General features: G+C 50.7%; 1 long non-coding RNA gene across 1 annotated transcript; it reads right to left on the bottom strand.

Annotated features, from left to right (window-relative positions):
- Nucleotides 1–2,689: 2,689 nt before the first annotated feature.
- On the bottom strand, nucleotides 2,690–4,664 carry LOC139601249 (uncharacterized). Its single transcript, XR_011682853.1, has 6 exons — nucleotides 4,573–4,664; nucleotides 4,453–4,494; nucleotides 4,257–4,370; nucleotides 4,092–4,173; nucleotides 2,925–4,014; nucleotides 2,690–2,847 (listed from the first exon to the last, which is right to left on the bottom strand). It is a non-coding gene; the product is annotated as an uncharacterized lncRNA (long non-coding RNA).
- Between the last annotated feature and the right edge of the window lie 1,557 nt (nucleotides 4,665–6,221).

The following is a 6,221-nucleotide window of genomic DNA, read 5'->3' as shown; positions in this document are numbered from 1 at the left end:
TATAAGCCAACAAAGGTACATGCAATATAGGTACACACAATATAAGCCAACAAAGGTACATGCAATATAGGTACACACAATATAAGCCAACAAAGGTACATGCAATATAAGCCAACACTTGAGATAACTCTGTGGAAGATTAATTGTTGGGCCCCATACTCTTTGAGAAGATGGAACCTACAGAACAACTGCAGTCACTTGAGGAGGGTGTAAGACGCTCCCTCTAGAAGTCCAAGATAATAGCATGGAAAAAAAAGCACTACCAAAGCTGGTAGTGAGAAGGAAGATGGATGAGAAAATCTTGTGTAATCCTTCCTGTCTCAAAGAGTAAAAATGTAAAGATGCCAGAATAAGCTATATCTGGGAAGGAATGTGAGTAAAATACTGCCTATATGGCACAAAATAGTGCCTGTAAAGCGTCAAGACGTAACAAAGGCCTATGACACAGAAGACAATAGACACAGACTACATAACACGGACACGGATGACACAACATAGACACGGATGGCGTAACACAGAGACAAGAGTAAACTGCCTAGCACTTTTAACTTATGGACCCGAGATTCCTAGCACAAGATGAGCCAGTGGCTGATGATGCCAAAGGAAAGAAAGCCCTATGACGATGGCACGTGATGATGAAATGGAACTCATTAAAAGCAGTTAGTGCCGAAGCAGTTAAGAGGATGCTCGAGAGGCTCGGCGAGCCTAGATAAGGAAGCCGACTGCCGGGTGACCGTGGCCCTAGCTCCGGACGTGAAGGCGAGCTCCTCGGGGGAAAGATCCGTGATGACGTCGAGTCGAGGAAGATGGACGACGCAAAGTTCCCGAGAATGTGGAGATGGGTTGGAACTGCCCTGCCCGGCAAAGGCTCTGGTGAGGCTGAGGAGAAACCATCTCCCTTTACTTCCAGAAAGCCTGTCCTGCTACAGACCTCTCCCCTAAGCTGACATCTGATTGCCTCCTGTGAGAGTAAAGGTTTTTCCCCTTCTCCCGGCCACAGGCCCCGACACTTAGCTTTTGGAAGAGGAGCGGACAAAATCCATCCTCGGTCACACGTGGAGGTTGAGATGTTCTCCACATGTGCTTCGGTGCCGCCGTTTCCAAGCTTTGGCTGAGAGCCTCCTCAGGGTACCTAAGACAAAACAGAAAAGGTGACTATTGCCCTCAACAACAGTAATCCCTGGGACTGCTCCGCACCACTGCCCCGGCTCACCTCAAATCTTGATTTGACTCCAGAGGCTGCCTAGAAGATACCTGCAAAGAGAAAAGGTACATGCTTAGCGTGCTGCTGCATAAAATTCACCTATGAGTCAGCCTGCCTAAATGCTGACTCACCTGCCCTCCTCTGTTCCTTGGCATACCTAGGGCAGCAACAGCACCTGCAATGAAACAAAGCAGAAAAGCATGCTGAGATACTGTGAAAACACAACCTCCCAAATCTGACAAGTATGCCACACCGATACCTTAAGCTCGCACCCACCTGGCACGGATATGCTCGGCTAGGATAGATTGCAAGCGGACCACCTAAAATTAAAAAAAAAAAGATGCTTAAAGCTGCACCAGAAACTGAGACCTCAGCAACAATTGCTTCTGTAAGCTAGTCAATGCTCACCTTGCCCACTTGGCCTTGACTGCTGCTCTCGGCCTTGACTTCCTAAAAAGAGAGACAAAGAACAATGCTGTAACAGCCACCATTTATGCTTCCTCTACAGAAACAAATAGTGCCTCACCTGCTTTGGGGAATCCACTCACCCGGGATGGGGCCCTCTGGCACGGATTTAATCCATCTGAATCTGAAAAAAAAGTTAGGACAAGAGTTAAACTGTTGCAGGATAACTTAAGAGCTCCAGATATCTTGTGTCCATCTACAAATCCCATCTAGAGTCCAACTACACCCCACATTACAAACTTCAAGTCCCCGGGACTTCTCCTATTGCACCGGGCTACGCAGCAGGGCAGAGCAGCTGCGGCACAAATGTGTGTGCAGACACCCGTGACACGGGACGGGACGTGACAGACAACGGGGACGCGACATGGACAGAAATCTCCTGGCAAGGAAAATGGCTGTGAGGACTGAGAGAATGCAAAAGGAGATGACCGAGGTGAAACTGATGGTGGGCTGAGGAGGCTCAGAGAACCCTGGAGGAAAAAGATGCTAACTGAATGATTTATTCCAAGAACTGCAAAGATGGATGCCCAAGAATCCTACGGTCAGAAGCCTCTACCTGCCCTCACATTCTTTCAAGTCCTAGTCCGCCATAATGGATCCTGGCGGGGTATAGCTGTCCATACAGCTCAGAACAAGACCTGAAGAGACATCTGACTGGATGCTTACAAAAAGAGATGAGAGTCTGATGCCTGTCTGAGCTCCCGAGTCAAAAGTTTTATGGCCTGGGTGCCGGGCCAAGGAACGCTGAGAGCACAGATGCTAAGACTGGTGCCAAGGTTTCTGGTAGGCCCCTCAAAGGGCTAAGATAAAAGACATGAGACACCCAAACAAGACATAATGCACAGTAGACAAGTGACACAATACACACCGGGACTGCTCTGCCCTGCTCACCTCAGCACTGTGATCAAAAGTGAGACTTTGCTTTTAGGGGGCCTAAGGGGCCACTTCTTGGCTACCCTCATCTCCAGAGCCAACTCAAAACCTCCCCCCCCCCCCCACCCCCCCCACCCCCACCCCAGGAGTGCCGACCCAACACTTCGCTTTCATCCCCTCTGTGGGTCGTGGCCCTCTACTTATCTCTCGGACATCTAGGGATGCCGGTCCGTGTCAGGTGCGAAGAAAGGCCGCCTCGCCTGCTGGGAAGTTCCTGCTGTCACCTGCTGTTGTCTCTTAGACAGCTATATTAAAGAAAACCAAACATCAACGCCTGACCTTGGCAGCCCATCGGCCAAAAGCACACAAGTCTGCTACTCACCCTTCTCCTAAGAAGGCCTGGCACCTCCTAACCGTAACCCTCTGCCACAGGTGTAATGCATTTGCACCTGAAAGAAAGTTAGAACATATGTCAAACACATGCACGATAACTCAAAAGCTACGAACACCTTAGGTCAATACAGGAATAGCATCTAGAGTCCAAGTACAGCCCACATGACAACTTTCAACTCCCCGGGGCTTCTCCTATTACACCAGGCTATGTGGCAGGGCAGAGCAGCTCTGGCACAAATGTGTGCAGACACCCGTGACACGGGATAGACAGGACACGACAAACAATGGGCACAAGACACGGACAGAAATCTCTAGGCAAGAAGGATGACTGAGAAGATGCCAAATGAGATGACCGAGGTAAGACAGACCGATGGCGAGCTGATAAGGCTCAGAGTGCCCTGGAGAAGGAAGATGCTAAATTGAATGTTTTAGTCCAAGAACTGCAAAGATGAATGCACAGGAGCCCTACGGTCAGAAGCCTCTACCTGCCCTCAAGTCCTAATCCACCATAATAGAACCTTGCAGGGTGCAGCTGTCCATACAGCTCAGAACAAGACCTGAAAATGCATTTGACTGGATGCTTACAAAGAGTTGCAATTCTGATGCCTGTCTGAGCTCCCGAGTCAAAAGTTTTATGGCCTGGGTGCCGGGCCAAAGAAACGTGGAGATCGTGGCTGCTAAGAATACTGCCGAGGTTTCTGATAGGCCCCTCAAAAGGCTAAGATAAAAGACATGAGACACCCAAACAAGACATAATGCACAGTAGACAAGTGACACAATACACACCGGGACTGCTCTGCCCTGCTCACCTCAGCACTGTGATCCAAAGTGAGACTTTGCTTTTAGGGGGCCTAAGGGGCCACTTCTTGGCTACCCTCATCTCCAGAGCCAACTCAAGACCTCCCCTCCCCGACCCCAGGAGTCCCAACCCAGCACCTTTCTTTCATCACCTCTGTGGGTCATAGCCCTCTACTTATCTCTCGGACATCTGGTGATGCCGGTCCGTGTCAGGTGCGAAGAAAGGCTGCCTCGCCGGCTGGGAAGTTCCTGCTGTCACTGGGCTGTTGTCTCTTAGACAGCTATATTAAAGAAAACCAAACATCAACGCCTGACCTTGGCAGCCCATCGGCCAAAACCCCACAAGCCTGCTACTCACCCTTCTCCTAAGAAGGCCCGGCTCCTCAGGTCGCACGCTTGTGGCACGCTCGGAGGCCGACGCCCGTCCTCGGGGGGTACGCCTGGATTAAGAGGACAGGAGGTGATGTGGCGTTGCTGAAACCTGAGTGGACCCTCGGTCCTCCTCCCTACTTCCCTGACTCACCGCAACTCCTCAGCGGTTCCTGACTGCTACCCGGAAGACGGGGCTCGTCAGGGTGGAAAATTCGGTCCGTCGGCCGGGTGGGGATGGGAGCTTGGCGTGCTCCGAGTGGATTGCCTAAGGCACAAAAATGAGAATGGAGACTTAGACTTGCCCCCTTAGATTTCAGACCTCAGCAACAAGAAAGGCTACTGCTCACCTTGCTCTCTTGAACTTGACTGCTGGGATCCAGCTATACTTCCTAAAAATAAAGACAAAAACCAGCACTGTAACAGGGTCACACTTGACACTCCCCCTGCACAGACAAATGGTGACTGACCTGCTTGTGGGAACCCCCTCACCCAGGATGGGGGGCTCTGCCATGGATGCAATGCATCTGCACCTGAAAGAAAGTTAGAACATATGTCAAACACATGCACGAACACATAACTCAAAAGCTACAAACACCTTAGGTCAATATAGGAATAGCATCTAGAGTCCAAGTACAGCCCACATGACAACTTTCAACTCCCCAGGGCTTCTCCTATTACACCAGGCTATGCGGCAGGGCAGAGCAGCTCCGGCACAAATGTGTGCAGACACCCGTGACACGGGACAGACAGGACATAACAAACAATGGGCACAAGACACGGACAGAAATCTCTAGGCAAGAAGGATGACTGCAAGGACCGAGAAGATGCCAAATGAGATGACTGAGGTGAGACTGATGGCAAGCTGACGAGGCTCAGAAAACACTGAAGGAAGAAGATGCTAACTGAATGATTTATTCCAAGAACTGAAAAAATGGATGCCCGAGAATCATACAGCCAGAAGCTTCTACCTGCCCTCACATTCTTTCAAGTCCAAGTCTGCCTTAATGGATCCTGGCGGGACATAGCTGTCCATACAGCTCAGAACAAGACCTGAAAAGACAGCTGACCGGATGCTTCTAAAGAGAGAAGAGGGTCTGATGCCTGTCTGAGCTCCTGAGTTGAAAGTTCTATGGCATTGGTGCCAAGCTAAGGAATGCAGAGATCGCAGATGCTAACAATGATGCCAGGGTTTCTGACAGGCCCCTCCAAGGCCTAAGGTAAAAGACATGACATATGCAAACAACACATAATGCACAAAAGACAAGTGACACAATACACACCGGGACTGCTCTACCCTGCGCACCTCAGCACTGTGATCCAAAGTCAGGTTTTCCTTTTATGGGGCCTAAGGGGCCGCTTCATGGACACCCCCCACCTCCAAAGCGGACTCAAAAACCCCTCCCAGTAATTCCCAAACCAGCACCCTGCTTTCATCCCCTCTGTGGGTCGTGGCCCTCTACTTATCTCTCACACAGCTGGGGATGCCGGTCTCGGGTGCGAAGAAAGGCCGCTTCGTCAGCTGGGAAGCTCCTGCTGGCACCGGGCTTTTGTCTCTTAGACAGCTGTATTAAAGAAAACCAAACATCAGTGCCTGATCTTGGCAGCCCATCGGCCAAAACCCCACAAGTCTGCTACTCACCCTTCTCCTAAGAACGCTCGGCTGCTCAGGCCGCACGCTTCGGGCACGCTCGGAGACCGAAGCCGTCGTCACAGGGGGTGTCTGGGTTAAGAGGAGATGAGGTGATTTGGCATGGCTGAAACCTGAGTGGACCCTCGCTCCTCTTCCCTACTTGCCCTACTCACCGCAACTCCTTGGCAGCTGCTGAAGGCCACCTGGATGGCACCTTTAAATAGAAGAGTTCAGGGTTTCATCACCAGGTCCTCTAATGCATCCACAGGGCTCACACGTGCAGGGAACCCGGTACATTGGCCGGCTGGTGACGGGGGCTTGGCAGGCTCAGAGTGGATTGCCTAAAGCACAAAAAAGAGAATGGAAGCTTAGAGCAGCACCAGAAACTGAGACTGGAGCAATAACAGCTACTTCTCTCCACTGCTCACCTTGACTGCTGGTATCCAGACTTAGTTCCTAAAAAGAAAGACAAAGGACAGAGCTGTA

The sequence above is a fragment of the Agelaius tricolor genome, unplaced genomic scaffold, assembly GCF_023055355.1.
Source record: "Agelaius tricolor isolate 1412-34295 unplaced genomic scaffold, bAgeTri1.0.p SCAF_30, whole genome shotgun sequence".
Classification (NCBI taxonomy): Eukaryota; Metazoa; Chordata; class Aves; order Passeriformes; family Icteridae; genus Agelaius; species Agelaius tricolor.
The sequence above is the reverse complement of the archived record's forward strand: the minus strand, read 5'-3'. Positions and strand labels throughout refer to the sequence as shown.